The sequence below is a fragment of the Dipodomys merriami genome, unplaced genomic scaffold (genome assembly GCF_024711535.1).
Source record: "Dipodomys merriami isolate MVZ:Mamm:240054 unplaced genomic scaffold, mDipMer1.0.p SCAF_17, whole genome shotgun sequence".
In the NCBI taxonomy this organism is placed as follows: domain Eukaryota; kingdom Metazoa; phylum Chordata; class Mammalia; order Rodentia; family Heteromyidae; genus Dipodomys; species Dipodomys merriami.
Genome location: NW_027203048.1, coordinates 29,099,979 through 29,126,118, shown reverse-complemented (window position 1 = coordinate 29,126,118; position 26,140 = coordinate 29,099,979).

Sequence of the window (26,140 nt, the reverse complement as noted above, 5' to 3'; positions counted from 1 at the left end):
AAAATAAAGCAACATTACCAAATGCATAAAAAAAGATCAGAATTTTTCATTGACTTGAAAATCTGCAACCATCTTTCTTTCTGTTGGGCCTTTGATTGAGCCACTCTATTTATGTAAGACAGTGACTGTTGTCTTTTCCTTGATTGCTCATTCCTCCTTCAGAACCTGAGTTAGTGTCCTAGCCAAACCTTTCCATCACAAGATTGACTTGAAAATAGACCATTAAATACAGTAAACAGAGGCAAATATTTAATATACTTAGCAGTTTATTTTTCTTCCCCAATCAGTTGAGGGTGTAGGGATAATATGTTTGTTAGCATGTAGTGTAGTGCTTGCTGATCTACAAGGATTTTAATGTAAAGTCTTGTAGTAGGATAAGCATTCTTCTCATCTCCATTTGTTGTTGTCAAAGGAGAAATAACAAAGAAAATGTGTGTGCCAGAACAAACTTATTGGTAATAACAGAAATATGTATGTTAGAACACACCTATTTGCTAAGAACAGGAAAATAAACTATGGGTCCAGGCCTTTGATGAACACTTAGGTAAATTAGATTTCTTCAAACATGAGCAAACTATATATAAACTGAAGTAAAATGGAATATAATCGCAAGCATTATCTACATTATTTATCAGTAATATCCAGCTGTATAAATCTGAAAAGGCAAGGGAGACATTATGTCTCTTCTAACTCAAACAGTTCTACAAACTTATACCTTATTGTCATATACTGGATCCAGACTTTCTTCCGCATTTAATACCTTTCCAGCTCTAGAAACTACTGAATTGCACTGGCCAACTTGATTTCATATTCAGCACCTAATTCTCAGTAATTTTTTTGTTCCTTTCCTTCCTTGGACCTGCTGCGGTAGAATTCCCCAATCCATCTTAAAGTCACTGTACATAAAAACATTTAAAAATGGCAAGTTTTAGTCTGGAAGTGGTGAGACACATTTGAGTTCTCAGTTACTTAGGTGCCATAAATAGGACAGTCTGGTTTGTGGTCGATCTTGGAGCAAAAGACATGAGACCCTCACTGAAAAATAACCAAATTAAGAAAATGCTGCCAGGCATTGGTGGCTCAAGCCTGTAATCCTAGCTACTCAGGAGGCTGAGATCTCAGGATTGTGGTTCAAAGCCAACCCCGGCAGGAAAGTCCACGAGACTCTTATCTCCAATAGAAAACTGGAAGTGGTATTGTGTGGCTCAAGTGGTAGAGTGCTCACCTTCAGTTGAGGAGAGCAAGGACAGCGACCAAGACCAGAGTTCAAGCCCCATGACCGACAAAAAAAATGCTGAGGGTATAGCTTAAGGGGTAGAATATCTTCTTAGCAAGTAAAAGGTCCTTAGTCCAAAACTCAGTACTACCATAGACTAAAAGGAAGCTTTAGTTTTAACGAACATCATATTATTAAAGAGGAGTTTCTCAGATTACATGATTCCTCCATATTTAAAAATTGATCCTTTAAAAATGATATTTTGGAGTGGTAGAGTATTCTTGCTTCAAGTATTACATCCTGAAACATGGATCAAATTAAAAAAAGCAAGCAGCTAACAAGCAATTCATAACTACCATGCCCAGACATTGAGGTGATGTGCTTAAAAGTATCTCAGTGACTTTGGATAATTTGGCCATAAGGGTATTCTAAGCTTCTTTACATCATAGACATGGGTAAAATGTCAAACGCAGACTTCTGAAACAAAATGCTAGTACCTCTACAAAGACTGGTAATATAGGTTATTTATTCTCTTAATTTCAAGTGAGTAATGATGAAAGGTGGTCTTGGATAGGACCTCTGGATACCTATTGGTGAAAATCTCCAAGAAATATTCCCGACTTTTTCAAGGTAGACAAGCAGATCTTAAATAATAGATTTTAGGAAGGAAAATTCACGATAAAGTGGAAAATAAACACGTTATTAGATTGCTAAACAAAACTTAAGCTTTGAAATGTAGTCATGCTATGCTCAGCAAGTATAGCATGTGTCTCTGTTCATATATACATATATATGTATATATGTATGTCCATATATGGTCATATAAAGACATGTATATGTCATTTGTATTGGTATGTGTATAATGTTGACAGCAATCTGTATAGAGCTGCATTTTTTTCAGATTTTGAAGTAATATGGAAAACAGCTCAGTGACTCATCATATGACTCAGTAGCTAATATGATACTTGAAAATCCATTTCCATATATTGGATGTTATATTCCAGTATTTTGACTGGATTTCAGCAGGATAAGGACATGCATTGACCATGTTCCCCATGACCTTTGTTAAGATTCCCAGAACATGACTGATCCCTCTATAAATTAATTTACAGGTTAAAATTTTGTGCCTAATTTAGAGTTGGAAAAATAGGTTGTCAAAAAATAGAATTCTGTCTAGATTTTGATTTGTGTCTCTCATTGCTAAATAAAGGCTATAGAACCATCCGACCTGACAGCAACTCTATATAGCCTCTTAGCAAGCAAATGTAGATTCATATACATCAATCTTGAGATTCCTTTTTCTATAAAACTTTTAGCATTCAGTTGATAAGTTTGACAATTTTTATTAGACAATCTATCGTTATGCATTTTACCAAAACTTGTATCCCCAGATCAATTCCACTTATTGATTTATTTCTACATTTTTTCCCTAGATTGAATATTAGTATTACAGAATTTTAGAGCTGCTACTTGGTGACTTTTCAAGTTACTATGGTTAAATGTCTCTGTGAAATTGATACTCATTTGTTTTTGCTACTCCTGAATGGGTCATTTAAAATTAAAGGCTGCATAAATTTCTGAACTGGAGAATATGCTTTTGCAGGATCTAAGTCATAGAAATAGGAAACCCTACTCAGTTAATCAGGGCAAGACGTCTGTGTCTCTGTGGGGATGGATGATGGAGCAGTATGGCCATGCAGCCACAGCCAGCTGAATACCATTGGACTCCAGACTACCAATGGGCCTTTATCTAAGGAATGTGCTTTTTATGAATGGGCTATTTCCATTCTTATCCAATGGAGCTTTAATCACTTACCTTTTCAATTCCCTCAGTGTTTGACTTATGCCTTCTCCAACATATGGTTGTAATTTGGGGCTTTCATATTTTTGTGCACTTAAACAACTCTTCCTATAGATGATGTAACACCTTCAACAGTACTTGTCTTCACCTTAATATTGCCCTGTAGTCCTCAAAAGTAAGCATTTAATTCATAAGCATTAATTCATAATGACATTCCAATTTCTTCTGAGTCTTTTACATCCTTACACACAGCCATCCTTTATTCTCAAATTCCAAATGTTTCATAGCCGCCTTGCATAAAGAATGTGTGTCCCATAGGTGCCATTTCTAATTTTGGCACATAATCTTCTAAAGCAAATTGGAGTCACAGTCAATGAAGTTTGCAAACTATGGTGTCAGCAGTGGTGGGCACAAAGGTTGAACCAAAGTGTCTCCAGACTCAGTATTACCATTCTTTTCATCATTTCACTCATTAATTGTCTATTATTAATTCACTCACTTACCTACAGCACTAGGCATCTGAAGATACATAATTGTACAATATAAAATTCTAACTTCCAGCTATTCTCAACTAGCAATGGAAGATAAAACAAGAATTTATATAAATAAAAATCATAGGATATACTCTGGTGGTATTATAACTAAATGGTACATATCTATTATGTGTGTGTGAAGTGTCATGGGAGAGGGGCTTGCTTGAATTCATGGCCCGGGCCTATCGCTGAGCTATTATGTTCATAGCTGGTACACTACCACTTGAGCCACAGCTCCATTTCCAGTGTTTTCATGCTTATTTAGAAATAAGATCTCATAAACTTTCCAGCCCAGGCTGGCTTCAAACTGAGATCCTCAGATTTCAGCTTACCACCCAGATACAGATACTTACTTATTCCATTATGGATCTCACAAGATTTTTAAATTCCAACTAAAAAGTTTTGGAGTATGGGTAGTATTTATACTGAATTCAAAGTAAAATATTGGCAGACATATATAGGGTAAAGGTCTTTTAAGTCAGATGAAACAAAGATCTTGCTGCTCTATTTATAGAAAAACGAATGGGAATGCAATTCTCTCTTCAGTGGTCATCACTGTTAAATGGTTCTAAAAGCTTTCCAACCTTTGTCAGATGTGTCACTCATCACCAACACCAATGACACAGAAACTGACTCTTGGTCCTTAGAATTAAGTAGACCAGGATCTGAAGAGTAATGAAAACAAAACAAAAACAAAACAAAAAAAGCAAAAGCAAAGATCCACATCTCAATTTGCCCCTAGTCATACTTTTCTCTGATATAGCTGATGCATTATTTCTAAAAATAGTAAGTATTTAATCTGAAAAATACATATTACAAAGTAGGATATTAAAATATGAGCAGAAAACGTTCTGAAAAATAAGAATTATATCTTTTATTTTTAAATAATACAAATTAAAGACTGAGGGCATGTTTCCATAGTAGAATGCCTGCTTAATAACCCTGACTTAATTCAAACCCCAGAACTTCCCACCAAATATTTGAATTCATATAACTAATAAAGATGCTGAAAGACAAAGATAGCCAAAAATTGAATTGAAAATATTTTAAAGCTTGTATAAACAGGAAAATCATATTAATAGTCCATACTTATTGTGCAAAAGAAAGCACATTTTAGGGTGTATTTTGTTAAGATTGTTCTCTGCTGTTTATGCTATGAGTAATTTGTTGCTGGAAAAGGATTCAGAATTTATCTAGAAACACTGTCTAATTTCACACAGGGCAGCTCAGTCTCAGAAACATCTTATCAGCATCAGGATACACAGTGGAACTTGGGAATTTTAACTCTGGTATTAGCACCCTTCTTAACAGACCCAGGTGACACATTTCGTCACTGTCTATCTCCACTTAACTCTGAAGGAAAAAATTCAGAATAGTTGTATTAAAAGTTGGTTATGTTAATAGTAATATTTTGCTTATATTGTATGAACAATTATCATTTACTATATTTTGATGTCTTTAGTATGACAAAAAATAGAGGTAAATAGCTATCAGTTGAATGTCAGTCATATCCCCTCAAAAGTCATATACTGAAACTTTAATCGTCAAGCTGAAAGAAATTGGAGATGGAGCTGATATTAGAACATAAGGCCATATCCCTCACCATGGAAATGGTGTCCTTACAATAAAAGCCAGTATTTGTAAAATATAATTTTCAGATTTGCCTTAACAGGTAAGTGTGAGGACTTGTGTTCAAACCCCAGAATTACAAAAAAAAGTTAAAATGGAGAGAAAGAAGAAAGAAGGGAGGTAGAGAGAAAAGGAGGAAATGAGGAGAGGAGGAAGGAAGGAAAGAAGGAAGAAAGGAAGGAGAGACAGAGACAAAAACAGAGGCAGTGTGAAGGAAGGAAGGAAGAAAGAAGAGAGAGAGGAAAAAAGGAAATGACAAGGAAGGAAGGAAAATAAATGACAGAGGAAGGAAGGGAGGAGGGAGAGATGGAGTGAAGAAGGGAGGGAGGAGGGAGGAAAAGAAGAAGAAAGGAGAGGAAGGGGGAATATAAGAAGATAAAAGAGGAAGTGAAGGAGAAGGTGGAGGGAAGCAATCTGAATCAAATAAGGAAGGAAGGAAAGAAGAAAAAAGGAGGGAAGAGAATCAGGAAGGAAGGAGAGGTAGAGATAGTAGAAGGAACTAAAACATAGCCAAAGTGTAACTATTCAATAAAAAATAGTGTAAAAACAATAGCAAGAAAGAAAAAACAAGTTGTGTCCCTATCTTGGGGTTCATTTCTGAAACAAGGATACAGGTTGATTCATTATAACAATAAGATGTACAAGACACTGTGGTGAAAATGAACTTTATAACTTGGAGGGGAGGAGTTGGAGAAGTGGGGAGGGAAGGGATGGTAGGGGAAAAACAAAGGAGGAGGTAACAATGCTCAATAGGAAATGTACTCAATACCTTGCTCATGTAACTGTAACCCCTCTGTATACTATATTTACAATAAAAAAAATACTACTGTGTTTTGAGAACAAACTCTCTAAGGATTCTCTAATGGCATTAAAGTATTTTAAGGAAGACTGGCTTCTTTGGCATTATGCACATTCAGGTGATTCACAATTATGTCTCTACTAGCTGTAAGTAAGGAGCTCTGGCTCGAGCTATACTACAAACAAGATATATATACATGGTCTTCTCTAAGAAATAGGGTGAGTTTCATTCTAAATATTGGATTCAGTTCTGATGTCCATTCATTTTTCTTTCAACTAAAGAACTGAACAAATCCAAATGTAAAATATACTGGTATGTGATCTAAAGTCTAGACAAGTACTTATTGAAAATGTTCTTCTGTTTACCCATGAATGTCTTTGTCTTTGTTTAGAAAGCCATACTTTTACTCTCCTGAAATGCTAGACTGGATTTCAACAGATTTATACTTATATGACTTTTGATAGTATTTAAAAAACATGAAGGCGTTAATGGTTTTTATGTATTATAAAATATTTTAAATTATAAAATAAATTTTACCAATAGACACACGAAGAAATGCTCAACCTCCCTAGCTATAAGAGAAATGCAAATCAAAACAACGTTCAACGTTAAGGTACCACCTCACCCCAGTTAGAATGGCTATAATCAAGAACTCTAATAACAACAGATGCTGGAGGGGATGGGGACAGAATGGAACCTTACTGCATTGTTGGTGGGAGTGTAAACTTGTTCAACCACTTTGGAAAGCAGTAACTTGGAGGTTCCTCAAAAGATTCCGCATAGAGCTCCCCTATGACCCAGCAATCCCACTTTTGGGCATTTACCCAAATGGTTACAAACAAGACCACACTAAAGCTACCAGCAAAGCTATGTTTATTGAAGAATTATTTACCATAGCTAAGATATGGAACCAACCCAGATGCCCCTCAGTAGATGAATGGATCAAGAAAATGTGGTATATATACACAATGGAATTCTATGCCTCCATCAGAAAGAATGACATTGCCCCATTTGTTAGGAAATGGAAAGACTTGGAAAAAATTATATTAAGTGAAGTAAGTCATGCCCAAAGATACATAGGTCCCATGGTTTTCCTTATTTGCAATAACTAGTGTATATCTGAGTGAAGCAGAAAAGGTCAGATAAGTTGATGTTAGGGAAATGAACCCTAAGATTTGTATTCAAATGTTTTTTTTTTTTTGCTTACAGGTGATTATTTCTAACACATTTATAAGATTATTTCTTTGTTGCTTTGTATGTCCCTCCCCCATGGTATAACCCCTGCTTTCACTGTATTTGAGGTTGGTATAATTTGTGGAGGGGAAGGGAAAAAACATTTTCCCTTCAGGAAAAAACGTAGAAGTGGATCCATTGCAACAATGAGATGTACAAGTCGTTATGTGGAAAAATGAACTTTACAACTTTGGTGCGGGGGTGGGGGGAGGAGAATGGGAAGGAATGGGAAGGGGAAACAAAGGAGAAGGCTACAAAGCTTGACAAGAAATGTACTCATTATCTTGCCCATGTAATTGTAACCCCTCTGTACAGTATTTTCACAAAAAAATAAAAACAATAAAAAATAAAATAAAATAATTTAAAAAATAAATTTTAAAGGGGAATCAAGAATCCTCTATCATCTTTTCTTTGCCTCTGTTTGATTTGCTCAAGTTCCCTAACTTTTACCTTTTTAATTTTATTTATTTATTTATTTATTTATTTATTTATTTTTGGTTAGTTGTGGGGGTTGAACTCTGAGACTGGGCACTGTCCCTCAGCTTTTCAGCTCAAGGCTGGTGCTCTACCACTTGAGCCACACACAGCACTCACTTCTGGCTTTTTCTGCTTATGTGCTGCTGAGGAATCGAACCCACTGCCTCATGTATGTGAGGCAAGCACTCCACCACTAAGCCACCTTCCCAGTCCCACTTTTTTTTTAAATAGGGGTCTGCAGATTTGGCTAACCTGTTTTCCTAGATATTAAACTAAATTATTTACAGCATAAAATTGCTAGCCAACTTAGATGATTTTAAGAGCTACAAGTAGAACTACTGAGGAATAAATGTGTTTTGTATATATTAGCAGTAGAAAATTTTACTTTTTCAATAGCTGACTTTTTTTTTTGGTGGGGTGGATGGGAAAAAGAAAAACCCTGTCCTTGGAACTGGGCTTCTTCTTGCTTTTTAGCAATAGGGCTATTTTCTATTATAAATTTACTAGATGGCCTTTATGATTTTCTTGATGGTTCTTCATATTTAATGGTGTATCATTATGTCTGTAAATGTCTGTATCTGAATTTTTTTATCTATGATCAGAGATTAATATCTTTTATTTATTCAATAAATGTGACATACAGGTAATGTATTAAAAACATATATCATAATTAATGGGAGCTTTAATGAATTCAAAAATAACTCAAAACAGAACACAAACATTGGATGGATCTTGTTTTTTGTTCCAATCTGTTATTCTTCTTTTTATTGGAGAATTGAGTCTGTTAAGGTTTAGGGCTATTATAGAGAGATGTGTCATGTTTCCTGCCATTTTCTTGATTTCCTGTATTTTGTTTTATCTTCTTCCTGTGTTTAATAAATTGATCTGCTCGTAAATTTTTCTGTTGTGTTTCTTTGATTCTGATTGTTTTCTTCAGATTGTATTCTTCCCTTTAGAATTCTTTGTAATGCTGGTTCAGTGATCATGAATTCTTTTAAATTTTGTTTGTCATGGAAGGTTTTGGTTTCACCATCTAATGTAAATGACAGCTTTACCGGTAGATTAGTTTTGGTTGGCAGTTGTTGATCGTCAGTGCTTGGCTTATACCATTCCAGGCTCTGCTTGTATTGAGGGTTTGTGTTGAGAGGTCTGCAGTGATTATGATTTTCTATTGTAATATAGTTTCTTCTTTAAACTTAGTTCCTTGCTATTTATATCTAATGTTTTTTGTTTTTGTTTTTGTTTTTTCTTGGGGGTGGGGGGGCAGGTCCGGTCGTGGGGCCTGAACTCTGGGCCTGAGCTCTGTCCCTCAGCTATTCAGCTCAAGGCTAGCACTCTACCACTTGAGCCACAGCGCCACTTCCGGCTTTTTTCTTTTTGCTTATGTGGTGCTAAGGAATCGAACCCAAGGCCTCATGCATGTAAGGCAAGCGTTCTACCACTGAGCCACCTTCCCAGCCCTTATATCTAATGTTTTTACATTAGAAATGTTTCTTCTTGGGTCCAGTTTAGATTTTCTCTCTTTAAGAGTGGGGAAGTTATCAGCTATTATTTTACTAAATAGATTTTGGATGCATTTACTATTAAATTCTTTCATCTCATTGATCCCAGTTATGCATAGATTTGATTTTGTAGCTGAGTCTGCCAATTCCTGGACTTCTCTTTGGTAGGTTCTGAGGGTTTTTTCCATACTTTTGACTATTTGTTCTAGCTCCTCTGTTTTATCTTTGACTTCTGAAATTCTATTTTCCATTTCACTTCTGTTACTGTGGATTTCATTGTGGTTTGCATTGTGAAAATTAAACCTTTTATGTTTCCTAGATCAGTTCTCATAGTGTCCATTTCATTTTTTAATGCTATGTATAGTGTATCTATTTTTCTCTCTGTATCTTTCTGAAAGTCTTGTCATTTCTTCTTTGAGCTCATAAAGTTGTTTTTGCATCTCCCCTATTTTCTTGACCAATTATGTCATCATTTCTTTAATGTTTCTTTTGTCTTCCATCTCTTCTTCATTCTCACTGGAGTCCTTCCCTAGACTGTTGTTAGCTATTGGATGTAGGTTATTGTCTTGATTGCTCATGAATCTTGTAATCTTTTGTTAGGGTTTAGAAATTAGGTTCAGAAATTGTCATGGTCATGGCCCTACCTTGGTCTGTTTGTGCCTGACAAATGAGAGGCGTGGCTTAACTTGGACTAGCTCACAGTGGGTAGGCTAGTCTACACTTGGTCCCTGGGCCAGCAAGTGCCTTTCTGAATGCTTAGCCCTGAGGTAGATGGAGGGAGCTCCGTCTGGCCTGCAGCAGGGACTTTACTGGATTGCTCCAGCCACCCTACTGCTGAGCCGCTCACCAGACTGCTCACTACCTTTGAAAATACAATAAATAATCATAAAATATACATAAAAATGTCAAAATAAAGTAAAACAAATGTCATGGTTCATTCTTTGTAACAGAAAGGAATTTATCTCTTTAACAAAAAATGTAAATTAGTGTTACCTAATTTTTATTTAAAGTAAAACAATGTTTAAAATAGAATCAATTTTAAATTTTAATTTAAAATCTGAATCAATATGACTGATGGCTCCTAACAATCATGAGTGACTTGAGCAAGTTTCTAAGAGGAAACTACCAACATTTCACTTTGAGGAAATGGTGTGTGATATGAATTTGCCTCATAAGACAAGAACAATAACCCAAACAGCATTTAGGAAACATTTTCTCTATGACTTTACTGTTTTAAGATATATCTCTGAACCAGATTTTGTAGCTATTACTTTTTCAGAGAGATAGAATACTAAAGCATGTTTCTCTTGACTTGATTCTCCTGAATCATAGAACTAATATGATCTGGATTGAGAGTTCAAACTCTTCTCTAAGATGTTGTAGTAACGAAGGTGGAAGTGCTCTCATGCAGGAGAGTGATGAAAATGTATGAACACTTACATAAAACAGTGCAGAGAAAATACAGGGATTTCTTTTTAATTCTGGTAAATGTTTATATAAATCTGAAAATTTACTTAGTATTGTTACATTGGAGCAATCAATTGCATGCTATAAGTTTAGTGTTGAGAAGGAAGAAAGGATCTATCCATTACATTGTTCCACTTTTAACCACATGCACAGACATGCAATTTAAGCTATTCATTGCCACATGCCAGGAGAAATTCTAGAAGTTGAGTGCTGGTGGCTCACACCTCTAATCTTATCTACTCAATGAGGCTGATATTTGAGGATCAGGGCTCAAAATCAACCCGGGCAGGAAAGTCCCTGAGACTCTAATTGCCAATTAATGACTGAAGAAACCGGAAGTGGCATTGTGGCTCAAGTGGTGGAATGCTATCCTTAAGGAAAATGAGATCAGGGACAGTGCCTAGGACCAAAATTCAAGCCCCAGGACAAAAAAAAGTGTGTGTGTGTGTGTGTGTGTGTGTGTGTGTGTGTGTGTGTGTGTGTGTGTGTGTGTGTGTGTGTGTGTGTGTGTGTGTGTGTGTGTGTGTGTGTGTGTGTGTGTGTGTGTATACTCTTTGGACCAAGCAGAATAATTTCCCAATAAGGTATTTAAAAACTTAATCTATTGTCCTGGCACAGAGGTTGATGTTTGCAATCTCACATACTCAGCAGTCAGAGATCACAAAAATGACAGCTAGTAGTCTGCCTAGATGAAAAGTGAATATGACTCAATCTCAACAAATACACCTGGTTTGAAGTTTCATGTCTGAAATCCATTTATCTGAGAGGCGTAAAATGAGTCAGTCCCTGAACTCCCTAGCACAATCCCTAGCTCCCAAAATATTCCATATGCTCAATGCAATGGTGAAACAATGGATCTATCCTTAATTTTCCAAAAGTACTGATACCAGAGCAATAATAAAATAGCTCTCTTACACTCTTAATTTTATTTTTGAAAACAATTCCCAAGCAAATTCAAGGTCATTTATAGTAACAAAAATCACCAATATCTTCCTATCTATCAGCTTTCTTACCACTATTTAAGTATTTTTGTGGTACAGTGTCAGCTGTTTCTCAGCCTGAACAAAGTTAGTTGTTGTTTCAACACTGAATCTTAGAATACAATGAGCCAAAACCCAACAGGAAATTAAACATAGCATGTTAAATGAATGTTTTTGTTAACTGCACAGCAAAATGAAGACTTAGGTTAATAATATTATATATGGACTTCAGTAGCAAAGTTAGCATGTGGAACTTAATTTAAAAATGCTATTACGTTATTATGATTATAAACTAAAAACTAGGGACTATGTGAATGTAAATGTTATTGTTAATGGCTTTGAAGGAAACTTCTGAACAGAATTGAGTACCTTTTATTTCAAACTAGAGTAATGTACACTGAAGGGCTTTTTAAACGGTGCCTGAAATTAAAATATCAGGTTATTATGTTTAAAATGATACTGCTGAATATTATATAAAATTATTATACTTAGTTTTTAAACAGTACCATTCTTAGCTGTATGGAATGTAACAAATTTTCTTAAAGGTCATTTTATGAGTTGGTCAAATGAGCCAAATTTCTTGTCAATAGGAAAAACCCACCCGAAATAAATTCAATCAATTAAATCCACAGGATGTAAGTAGGACTTCACATTTATTCATATTACACATACTGCCTTTCAGCACCAGACTTCATTGCTGGAGACATGTCTTCTTATATAAAACTCTTACATAAATTCAGGACAATGCATAAAATGTTGATCTAAACATTTCATAATTAGTTTTTTTCTGTTATTGTAAACACATTTGGCTACAATAGAAGAAAAGAAGTTAAAATGCAAGGGTGATTGCAGTGAAATATGACTGTGCAATGATTAATTAACTTAGTCCTTTATTATAGTCTTTACTATAATGAAATATAAGGCTGCAACCAGAGTTCTAGTAAATACCTTAAGGCTGTACTCAAAACTAAAAAGGAAGACAGAAGAATAATAAAGATAGTCCTAATAATCTCAGTTTTTATTTTCTTATATTTTGTACCAGAAAATTTCTTCAAACATTTCTGAACCCCTAGTTGTCTCTCAGCGATAATCAGGATATAAGCAAGTGAAATGCCATGGGACTACGGAGGTAACAACCTGAGGGGAGAGACACATTTCTTTCTCTTTGGTTTGGGTGAAATTATGTTTTTGGCCAATGGACTCTGTAGTCACAGATAGCAATTCTATAAGCATGATAAACCCCAGGTAAAAATGCTGGATTAGCATTATCTACAGTCAGAACATCCACTATTTTCCACTGCAGATTGGCAAAAGTAAGTCTTGTGCTGGTGTAAGTGACTGATCCAGGTTTTGTAGGGCAGAAAACTTAACACTAAAATGCTCATTTAATAACACAAACAATGATGACAATATTTCGAACCAGGGTAAACTTTTAAAATAATAAGCACATTCTAGAAAACCATTACAAATTTTCCAAGTTGACAAATGTAATACAGCAATCAGTACAAAATGTATTAGCATAAAAATATATTGTCACTGGTACTGGTAGAACAGTCCTGTAAGCCTAGCTACTAAGATGCTGAAATACAGAGGATTGTGGAACAAAGATGATCTGTGATACTCCATTTCCAAAATATCCAGCAATCACAGAATTGGAGGCATAGCTGAAGCCATAAAGAACAGCAAGCAAATTGAACAAGCTCAAGGAGCAGAGTTGAGGTCATAATACTGCCAAATAAAAGCAAATATTTTCTAGAGCCATCTTCTGGATATTGACAGGTTCTGTGTTGCTGGGAGGGATCACACATAGGTCAAGGACAGGTTTCTATATCAACAATACCTGCTCCTAAAAGAGCTTATCTTTCTGTAGAAGAGAGTTATTCTACCTTCAAAAATATCAGATGCAAAAGATCCATCTTGACAGCAGAACTTGAATTTACATCGTATCTATAAAGAAAAATCCCCCATGCTTTGGAAAGCAAATTTTACAACAAGGAATTCTAAAGACAGAAGGAGAGGTTATTACAAAGGCATTGATAGAATCCTAATGATTTTTTTAGAAAAACATTTTTTAAGCTCCAAATTGCAAGAATTGTCACATTCTTCAATTTTCATGGAAGACTAAAATGCCACTCACTATATTTGGAGTCTGTGCTTTGTTTCTTTTTTGTGTGGATGTATTTTTTATTGCAAGGTTACACACAACTTGGTTTTTTTAATGTCTCTGAATAATGTATAAATCAAACAGCTGTACTTGATACATATTTATGGCCTATTTTTTCATCCTCTGATCTCAAGATACATCACAAAAGGAAGCGTCAATGGCTTTGAAATGTGTTGTTTCATCATGAGTAAAGTCTGGGTGACTCTGGGATTAGAATCTATGTTTTCTTTATTGTTTCACTAGTTAATAATATTTATCATGCTAAATCAACGTTCTGCCTGTGGTTCCAAATAAAAACATGGCTCAACAAAAGTGCAACTGAAAAGATGCACCTGCTTTTAAAGGTTTCAAATTTATTTCACTGGTCCAAAAGGAATCATAAAGTCATTTCAGCTAACCATCAGAAGTAAATAACTGTTCATAAACACATTATTTTTTCCAAACAAAGACAATTTAAATTAAATTTAAATTTAGAAACAACTAGCAGGGAAACAATTCAAGAAAAGTTACAGACAAATATGTTAGCCAGTAATACATGTTTTAACATGATTTGTGCGACTAGTTTGTGAAAGAGATTTTTCTGTGTGTGGGAGAAATGTTTGTGAAATAGGTATGTATTCATCTTGTACTCTAATTAAAATCAAAGCATAAATTCATACTTACATTATCCTCAGGCTTTTTATCAGTTTTGGACTATTTGTGCTTTCTTAAGTCTGTAAATTACCCCTTACTAAGTTTTTGCCTTTTGATAAAGTCTAAAGCAAATACCAAGCATTTAAAAATTTTTGAAAACCCTTTTACAAATAAGTTTAATGAAAAGTACACTCCTTCCTATCTCTTAGTACTTAGGGTTTAATGGAAAAACTATGGCACAATTAAAGACACAGCAAATGAATAGTCATAATTACCCAGCTTTGGCTTTTAATGGACATCAAGGACTCCTAAAGGAGAGACACTCTCAACAAAGTCTTCTATTTAACCAGTAGAAAGGAAAAGTTAGTAAAGACAATCTCTCATATAGTCAGCAGCCCTCTTTTTCTCTTACTGAAAATAATGCAACTTCTGAGTTAATAAATAATAGCCAAGAGTGAGAGAAAGAAAGAAAGAAAGAAAGAAGCTATGGCAAGTGAGAAATTTATTTTCAACATCACTTGTAAATGGGATAGTTAATCATTACTCAGCTCCTAAAGCTGGAAAAGATTTCTAAGTCAATCTTTGCTTGGGTTTTTCCCCACATGGTGGAAGTTTCAAGCTTTCTCTTATCAATTGTTTACAATTTGACAGTTTTTTGTTTTACACCAGTAGAGAGGAGCTGTTTATGAAATGGGGGCTCTCGCACAAGTTAAAATTCTGTAAGTAGTGAGATGTTGAGATATCTATTAATTCTCACTAAAACATTTCTCCCACTCAGCACTTCTTTCAGTATTTAAAGGATTGACAGAGGAATGGAATTCATAGATGGTGCCCTTGAGGAGTCTAAGGTCTCTTCAAGAGATTATGGTCAGCATAGAATTAGGAAAGGCATTTATGAAACTGTTCATTACAAAGTGTGTTTTTAATCTGAGGAAACAGAAGGGGCATGTTGAGATGAAGTGAGAGCCATAAAGAGCTTCCTTAAGGATTCTCTTTTTGTGTTTAAAATGACAGCCACATGCTTCAGTAAGAGAAAAAATAGTACACCAATAAAGGTCTTTTCACTTCCTTATAAATGACAAAATATCCTTCTTTCTAACGAAAAATTGTACCAATCATTGTGTGTGTGCATGTGGTATGGGGGGGGGGGGCGCGCACGTGTGTCTTGGGACCTGTCTTTTAGTTTTTTCACTCAAGGCTAGTGCTCTACCACTGGAGCTATATATCCACTTCTGGTTTCTTGGTGATTAACTAGAAAGAAGAGTCTCAAGGACTTTCCTACCCGGGCTAACTTAGAACTGCAGTCCTAAGATCAGTCTCTTAAGCATTTAGGATTACAGGTTTGAGCCACCATCACCTAGCTCTCATTCTGTTCTTTATATAACATTTTAATGTTATATCTTTCTAGTACCAGTAATTTCCCGGTGATTTTCTGGGATTCCTAATTACACTGTCCACACCTTGGCAAGAAATCCACAGTTACAATTCTACCTGATTCCAGTCCCACGAACAATGCTGTGCATGGTATTAGCAAATTGATAAATGTGTCTTACTTGAGAAATTAAGAAAAAATTCTGCAAAATTAAGTATATTTTAATTACAAATTGATGCTTTATGATGGCATTTTATACAACTACCACAGCATCCTAGGAAATGGTAGAAAACCTATGTGGTAATAAAGTATTATCTACTTGTTTAATGGTAAAATTTAATACGTTGTGGCTTAAATAAACTCAAGTATCTTATTAGGTACAGTATAAGAGCAGAAAGAAACAAATAACTTCTGTTATGTGAGTATTGAAGATATTTCTCCAGGAACATAGGAAACATAGTCAAACTGCAGTCATAATTAGTTGGAATGGATTCAGGAAAGAGACCTAGGATCTCACTTTTCTTTTCTCTGTGTCTTTGTGATCTATAACACAGAGTTATAGAATTTTGTGCTGTTGTGGTTTTACTTCTTTTATTTCTGCACACCTGTATGCACAGTCAGTGGGCATTATAATTCTGCACTCTTGGAAAGCTATCTCAGCTGTTTTTGAGATAGACCAGGCTGGAAATTTAGTCCACAGTCAAAATAAGATTGAACTCTATGGCAATGTCATATCAGGACAGAAATAGATGGGGCAGTAGATGGAAGTGTCATAGATCACAATTAGGTCAAGCACTGAACAAAATAGAAAACTACAATGTGCAAATGGAGGCAATCTTAGGTTCAGATATTGGTAATTGGCTTTGAGTTGGTGGATGTATACACTCTGGTGGAAGTTTATAATTGTATTCTTAATTTGGATTGGGGTATATATCTTCTAGTTTTAAGTAATGTAGCTTTTACTGAGAGGAACTGTACTCTTAAAAGATACCCCCAAAACAAATGCCTGATAAAAAAAAATGTACTAGCAATAACATAAAGAAAGTCAAACAGTAGGAAACTGACAAAGCTTACATTATTACTACCATTATCACAAATCCCATCTGACAGAGTATTGTGAGGTCTTTAATCTCTGTTCTCTAAACTGTCTGTTTCACATGAAAGATGTAGTATCTATGGAAACATTATCAACTAAACATTTTTTACAAAACTTATGATTCATAATTCACATATAAAATAGTCTCCACACAAACTCAACTGTGTTTCAGTGTCTTATACCTGTAATCCTAGCTACTTAAGAATGTGAAATGTGGAGGATTGTGGCTCATAGTCAATCTTGGCAAAAAAAAAAAAAAAAAGTCCATGAAATTCTTTCTCCAACATGACCAACAAAAAGTTGGCTTCAAGACATGTTTTAAATAGCCCAAAATGAGACCTTGAGTTCAAATTCCAGAATTGCAGGGTAAAAAAGTTAACTCCAACTCTGAATTCCTTTCAGTTTTATTTGAAATCTGATAACACTAAACTTCAGCTTTGGAAAAAAAAACTTTAGAAAATCACCTAGAAGTTTCTCCCTTTCTTTTTGTATCATTTAATATAGTCTTAAAAATAAACACATAGGAATAGCATCATACCAGAAACTTAATAGTTTTGCTTATCAATGATTGTTGAGTTGTATAACAACATCACAAATCTCAAATACCTTTTCTTAAGAGATTCAAATAGGTGCACATTCTATAGAGTTCCCGTGCAAAAATTTATTAAAAATATAAAATTCCCTTCAGGTTATGTGTATAAGACACATAGAAAACATAAATGAATGTTGTGTTCAGACTTGGTTGCCTTCCCTTATGTATATCATTTTGTATATGCAAATATTGCAAATTTTTTCCCTTATATATTTTGTTTATTTTTTTATTGTGAAAATATCGTACAGAGGGGTTACAATTACATGGGCAAGGTAATGAGTGCATTTCTTATCAAGCATTGTTGCCTCCTCCTTTTTTTCCCCTTCCCATCCTTTCCCATCTCCCCCTCCCCGGGCTACTCCTCTCCCCACATGCCAAAGTTGTAAAGTTCATCTTCGACATAACATCTTGTACATCTCATTGTTGCAATGGGTCCACCTGTATCCCTATTCAAACAATTTGTGTTTTTCCTTCCCTTCCACAAATTATACCAGCATCAAATACAGTAAAAACAGGGGTTATACCGTGGGGGAGGGACATATAAAGCAACAAAGAAATATCTTATACATATGTTAGAAACAATAGCAAGAAACAAAAAACATTTGTGTCCTTATCTTGGGGTTCATTTCACTTAACATCAACTTATCTGACCATTTCTGCTTGTCTCAGACATATACTAGTTATTGCAAATAAGGAAAACCACGAGACCTATGTTTTTAAAAATCACAAATAATTATACTTATTATAGCTTTGGAGATAGTATAATATTTATTAAAATATAGTCTTAGTTCTTATTATAGATTATAAAATAATATAAACTATAATTGAATAATAATGTACTAACAATATCTAGCTTTTACCTGATTTTACTTTTAAACTTATTTTCTCAGTTTACTCATGATGATGTATATGTCTTATTGATTTACCTGTGATGTAATACATAATTAATAATGTTCTATATGTTATTTGTCCAAATATTTATCTAAGGGTAGATTTTGCACATGATTCCAAATTTCATCATTTGAAATGCTGTTACTCTAAGCAAATATTTTAAATTTCTCCTGGGCATATTTACCAGAATTTCTCTAGGCTATATATACAGAATTTTAATTCCTGAAATCATCATATGTATATTTTAAAAGTATTCAGATTTCCAGATTTACTCTTCACTGTGGCTAAATATATTTAAATTGCTATAAAATGTTTATGAGATTTGAAGCCTTTTAAATACTCATTAACATTGAAAGTTTTATTTGATTTCAATTTTGCCAGTCTAATTAGCATAAACACAAATTGAAAACAGATTTAGAAAAAGCCATTGGGTAGTCAGCTTTTGCTGCATTCCTTACTCAATTTCTTTCTCTATATACAGAATATATATAATATATTTAATATATACTTGTATATGTTAAACTTATTCCTAAACATTTTCTAAAAAATTTGCAATTTTTCTTTATATTTTGAGTAGAACCTTATTGCTCTTTCATGAATTTTATTGAAGAATTTTTCCTACAAATATTATGGTTGATCAACTATTATTAAAGTTTAACTTATATGCTCTTGATAAAACTCACTGTGCACATTAATTTTTGTATCTATATGCACATTTTTTTTTGTATCTATCTACAAATAAATATTCTTTCCTAAGGAAAAGCTGTAGCACATGACCTGTCTGTCTTTGACTCAGTTCTCCTCTTTGGTATGTCCTATCAGGAAAATGAATCATCTTATATTTTTATAATTGGTGTTAAATATAAGAATACAATTATGCATGTTGAGTATTATGGGAATACAATTATATAATATGCATTCCTTAGTGTCTGGAATCTTTCATTCTCTCATCTTTTAGTGTGTAAAGTCAATTATTATTTACTATTCATAAAATTTTATTTTGAAAAATAGCAGATTATCCATTTGTCGATAAGTATTGATCTTGTTTCCAACTTGAACTAATATGAATAAAACGAGCCCAAAAGTTTTTAATTGCCTTTAAAGTTACATAATTGAATGTTTCTTTTAGTTGAATTTCAAAGAGTGGCCTTTATTAGACAAAGGTTATGTATAGTTTTAACCTTTAGTGGATTTTCTCAAGTCATTTTTCTAAAGACCTCTATAAATTTACACTCTGACAAATAGTGTACAAAAGTATTTTCAATTGTTTTTATATTCAAACTACAGTGCTAAGGTTAATTCTGATATTGAGATGTAACATATTTAGCAAACTTTCAGTCCTTGAAATTGATGGAATTTGATTCATATTTCATTATAATATGGAGTTAAAGAATACTTTATGATTGTTCACAGAATGTAGATTCTGTGAACACTGGAAAATTCATATTTCTCTTTTTCTGTATCTCTATGGTTTACATAACAAACATAGATACTTGAACAAGTGGCCTTAAAGCCTACAAACATTTTGTAGACTTGTTCATTTCTTTTTTTATTGTTATTTTAAAGATGATGTACAGGTGTTGTAGTTACATAAGTCAGATAATGAATAAATTTCTCTTTGAACAGTGTAACTCTTTACCACCATTTCTCTACTTCAACCTCTCCCCCCCTTTCCCTCCCCCAAAGAGATTAACATGTAAGACAAAAAGTACAGTGTAAGGTATAATAGGTAGATTTCATTAGGTAGCCAATGAAGAGAACATCACATGTTATTCAGGCAGGAAAGGAAGTTTATTTACCAAACTGCTGTCCTCACTGTGCATGGTGGAGAGGCATGGCCGAAACGGGGCGACTCACCCCCAGGCCAGGACTTATCTATGCCAGGGATAGGAAGAGGTAAGGCCAGGTGGGGGAAAAGTGTAACCACACTGGATCTGGGTGTGATCTCAGGGCCTGGGACCCTCCATTAGTCAGATGGGGCGGCCCAGGATGTGAACTGGCAGAAAGTGGGGGGGGGGGGTGGGGGAAAGGTTGACAGCTTCTAGGTGAACCAACACAGATTCTGGGTGGAAACTTAGGCAACAGATAGGGAGGTGTCTGCACAAGGCCTGCATGGCCTGGGCAAACCTTACATTCCAGCCTTTTGATAATTATGAAAAAGGGTACAGATTCTCTCTGGCTACTTCCTGCTGGCCAGGGGCATCAACATTAAGGGTAAAAGGTGGAGATGTAGCTCCCTCCTGGAAAAGGCAGCAGGTAGCATCTATCCCTTGGTTGTAGACCTTGAATGAAATCTGAAAGAAGTCTCATGAGGCAGGAGTTGGGTAAAAATACATACATACATACATACATTCTAAAGAGCACACAAACAGCAAGAGGAAGGTTCAGGGAAGAAAATTAAGAATTGGATGACTTGACTAGATCAGCTAGTTCTTATCTTCTGCATTCCAGGTGGTGCTGGAGTTGGTGGAAAATGTCCCTAGCTACTTCTGACATCTGACAACTAGATAGGGAAGAGCATCAGTTAACAAAGGCAAGAATGTGAATTGCTGTCCAGTTACAAGGTAGACAGGTATGGACATTAGATGGGCAGACTTCTTATTTCTACTCACCTCACAGCTCTGGTTAATTTGGAAAGGACAGGCACAATATGGCTGATGGGACATCATCTCTTCCTACTCCTTTCCATGGTCCCTTGTTCCCCAGATTGGCTGAGTCCCAGGGGTCTAGGTGCTTATTGATTGATGGCTCATCCCAGTTGGTATTCATAGAGGTTTGAACTCAAGGCCTGGGCACTGAACCTGAACACTTCTGCTCAAGGCTAGCACTCTACCACTTTTAGTTAGAGTACCACTTCAGTGTTTGGCTGGAAGTCCCTTGAGCAATGCTTCCAACCTGGCTCTTTGTTGGTTACTTGGGAGAATGCATTTTAGGGATTTTTCTGCCAAGGCTGGCTTTGATCTACAATCTTTGCCACAAATACCCTTTATTATTTCCAATTAAAGCAACAAGGAGATCAAATAGAAATAAATAGAGCTTACCTGCTCTTTATCAAGAATTGACCAGCAAAAGCCAGGCATTGGTGGCTTATGCCTATAATCCTAGCTACACAAGAGGCTGAGATTTGGGGATCATGGTTCCAAGCCAGCCCAGGCAGGAAAGTCCGTGAGACTCTTATCTCCAATAAACCACCAGAAAACCAGAAGTGGTGCTATGGCTCAAGTTGTAGAGCACTGGCCTTGAGCTGAAAAGCTGAGGGACAGCACCCAGGACTACAGTTCAAGCCCCACAACTGACAAAAAAAGAAAAGAAAAGAAAAGAATTGACCAGTAAATATTCTGCAATGACCAAACTTGGTAGATGTGAAGAGAGTTTTAACAGAGATATAGTATTGATTTCTGGTAACCCTAACAATGCCTAAGTTAACCAAAATTCACAAGAGCCTCTCCTGGCCTATACCTGTTTCAGTAGCATGACAACATAGCCAGCCTTTTCTAGGTCAGGCTGGGTAAGATTTACAAATCTAATATTACAGGAAGAATGTCACACAAGAGTCTTAATTTTTGTAAATTCAAAGGAATCTTTCACCAGGAATCAGCTGAGAGTAGTTTCACTCACCAGAGTAGAGAAGTGATATGGATGTTACTAAGTTTCTGTCCAGGATCTGTTACCTAGGTAACTGGCACACCTGGAAGCAATCACCTCCCCCTGCTGCTAGGTCACATCCTGGTTTACCTCTGGTCACATGCCTCCCATCTGACCCTGAGGTCACAACCTGATCCAGTGTGGCCATACTTTTCCCCCACCTGGCCACACCAGAACCTTTTTTGCTGGTCGTGGGGCCTGAACTCTGGGCCTGGGTACTGTCAGCACTTCAGCTCAAGGCTAGTGCCCTACTTCTTCAGGTTTTGGCTAGAACTTATGTTCCCCTGTCAGCACGTCCTGGAAATGTCTCTAGATTTATAAGACCTGCCTGGCTTTTTGCAGTGAGATTTTAGAGACTTTCAGTTTTGTAAATCTGAGGTGCTTGGTCCCCCATGAGCTTGGCAGGAATTGGTCTATCTGCTGATCTCATCTCTCCCTGCTGCAGGGACAGGACAGCTCTTCTTTTGTTCACAGCCAGAGAGGAGTGGTAAAAGGAATCGGATTCCTTTGCCCCTTTTGAAAATGCCACTCTTTGTTGTGGTATTAAGGTTATATAGAAATTAGAAGTCTCCCCTTATTAATAATGGATGATTTTGTAACTGTGTTTTTGTAAAATTGTAAAACTGAACTGTAACCCCGACCAACAGTGTTCTACCGCTGCACCTAGATAGGAATGGCATACTGACTAACCAGCTCCTTAGCTTCTGTAACTGCTTCAGCTACTAACTAAACAATCACTCCATCCTTTGTTCTATTCCCCAAGCCTCCAGCCAACAATCCCTAGGCGGGAAGACCCAGGCGGAAATTTTGAACTTAAGGCGCGACATTTTGATGTGACCATTGGTCAAAATGGACAAATAGTCCTACTGCCTTATCCTTCCCCTGTCCCCATCCCAGCCAAGAATGCTTAAACGCGGACGCAGGCTGGCACTCAGGGCGGTGCCCTGAGACCCTGACCTCGGGCATGTTCCTGACACATATCGCGCTTTCTTGCTTCAATACAATTTTGTTTTCACCATAACTCTGCAGTAGTTTTTGGTCCTTGGACTATACAACACTCTTCTCAAATAGGGGAAGGATGCTATTGTCTGAGGCGGGGTTTGGGGAGGGGGATGTCTTAGGTGAGATGGCTTGGACTGTCCAGCGCTGTGGCGAATCTTCTCTGTGATTGGATGTTGCTGGTTGGGCTGTGTGTTCCTGTTCCTGCTTTTTCCCATTCAGTAAGGGCTCACCTACCAGGAGAGCCTCCATGACACTGCTATGACTCACTGAGCACTTTTTCATTGGTTTCTGTCTTCTTGTGCATGCAGTATAAAACCTTTTTTAGTGTATATCTTTGGAAAATTATGGCTTCCTTGTTGTGGCTCTCTAGAGTACCTGCTGGGAACCTAAATGTCTGCTTGGTCAGAGAAAGCTCAGGTGCTTCCCTGTCCTTACTCTGTCCTTTTCACCAGATTCAGATTTGTTCATTTCTATCTGCAGGTCAGTTAGGTTTTAGTAGACATATACAATTTTGATTGATACCTCTGCCTATCACTTTGGTTGTTCTATGAGTCTAGAACTTATCCTTTATCTCTGATCATTCAACTTGCTTTAAGAACTCCCAGCTGTTTTAGGATTATTTATGCCAATTGTAATTTACCTTTCCCTTTGGCTTTTACACTTTCTGCAACCTTACATTGAAAGTGTGCCTCTAACTGGCAGCATAGTTCTTTTAAAATTTTTTTTTCAGTTACCAAGTTCACTAACTTTTGTCTTTCACATTATTTGTTACAGTTCCACCTATTTCATTTGCTATCTGATTAAGTCCAACTTGCTCTATTTCCTCTTTCCATTTGCTCTCAAATGGCATTCTTTGTCTTGGTTTTCATCAATTGGTTACTGGAATTGTTTTTTGTTTTGGTTTTTGTTTTGGTCACCTCTCCATATTTTACTATTTATTTTTAGTATTTACGTTGTAATATATTTCAAAATTCCATATACATTAAAATCTCTAAACCTTTATGCTGTATTTGTGCCCCTGTGAACTTGAGTGTTTACATGACTGAGTTTCTATTTACAATATCTTTCCTCTGTCTAAATGTCTTGTAGTTTGCTTCCTTTTTGTTTTTCTTTAATGGCCATTTGCCTCTTAAATCTTAAGTTTTAGTTATGTTGAAAATATCTCTAGAGGTTCCGGGAAGATGGCAGAGGAGAAGCTGGAATCTGAACAAGCTCTCGCATAGAAAGCAGTTTTAGAGTTCCAGTGAACAGTCCTAAGCCAGAGAATCAGACCAAGTGTGCCACCACAGGACAGAGAGTTAGACAAGAGAGGGAAAGCCAAGGCAAGAAGACACATCTGAGCGCTTGCCAGCACCCGCTGCGGCGCCGGCGGCAGGGTCGCAGTGCCCACCTCAGCCAGAGACATACCTGAGCGCTCACACAGAGAGTCCGGGACGAAGGAGCCAGACACAGCGGGCGAGCAGATTCTACTCAACACCAGCAAGAACCAACAAGGAGCGGACATCTTCATCCTGCAGTTTGCAGACCAGAGACGACCCAGGATCCAAGACTCAGCGTGAGTAGAAGCCCGACATCCTCACTCCTTCTCAGGGAGCAGAGGAGGGAAGGCCACCCCCACCCCACCAGCACCGGTGATCTCCATCTTGGATACCGACAAAGCTCGGAGGAGCTGCCAGCTCCAACTCAGGCCTTGGAATAAAACGAGTCATTTAGCAGGTCACAAGAACTTAACGGCTAAGTGACCTGCCAGACTCAGCTCCACCCAGGGAAAAGTCACCCAGCTCAGGCGCCAGCCATTGGAGTGGCTTTCCTCACTGGGTAACCAGAGCCAGAGGCTGCCCCTCCCTCAAGCAGCCTCAACAATCAATTGAAAAACAGAAACCCTGAGAATGGCTCCAGGCTGGGCTCTGTGAGCTTTTTCACAAAATAGCCCTAGGGAAAAGCTACTGATTGTTGAAAGGCCTCAACTCTACCCAGAACCTAGACTCACCACTGCATCCCCCTCTTTTGTGATTCTCAAAGCAGATCACCCTCACATTAAACAAATCTGGGAGGGGGATCTCAAAATCTTGGGTAAAGCAGAAAAATTTTTGCCTGTTGGAACAAACTGACTTAAGAAACCAATCAAGCCACAGGACCTCAAGCTGACCAGAGACTCCAACAAGAGGCTGGTTACAAACAAAAGGGAGATACAGGATTCTTCCCACCCCTCCCAAAAAAATCAAAAAAAAAATGAAAGAACTTTTTTTTTCTTTTTTTTTGGTACCTTATATATATAAAAAAAATTTATTTCCTTTTCTAAAAATTTTATTAATCTTTAATTTTTGCCTTTTTTTGAAAAAATAATTGTTTTCCAGTAACTTTTTTTTCCTCTTATAATTTTTATTTTAGGAATATGTGAATGTGCATTTTCCTTTCTTTTCTTGTCTTCTTTCTCTTTTTTCTTTCTTAACTATCTTTTTGTTTTTTGTCCAGCTCTACTGAACTACTGATCTTTTTTTCTCCCTTTCTTATCATTCTCACATTTTCCTCTCTTTTGATCTTCTTTATGTGACTTAACTCTTGTCTTGCACATCCTCAGATAAACTCGTAGTTAACTAGTAGACCCTATCCCCCATTGTGTACACACTTAATCCACAAATTTATTACTCAATTCAAAACCTCTGAGACTTAAATTCCTTAATAGTAGTACTACTTTTTATGCCTATATAATATTTTAGGCATTTTTTTAAGTTTTTCACTTCCCCTCTATGTCCCTTCCCTTCTCTTAATATACTCACATTCCTCTCTAATTAGATGGTCTTTTAATATCCATAATAATATTAATTTTTACGTTTCTATTTTTTTCTGGTCTCTTTTCATTTCCCTTTCCTTTTCTTCTTCATCTTCTTCTCTCTCTCTACTTGCATCCTACCCAACCTATTTCCTGCATTGGGATTAGGACATAGTTAACTCTCCCTGTGCCTCCCCACACCAATCTATTCCTATTTTTTACCCACATCTCTCGCTAACCCTAATAATTTCTGGTTTCCCAAATTCATCTCTGCGGTTCGAAGCCCATTAACATATAGTTGTTTGAAGTTGAATAGATGTATCTGTTGAACATGA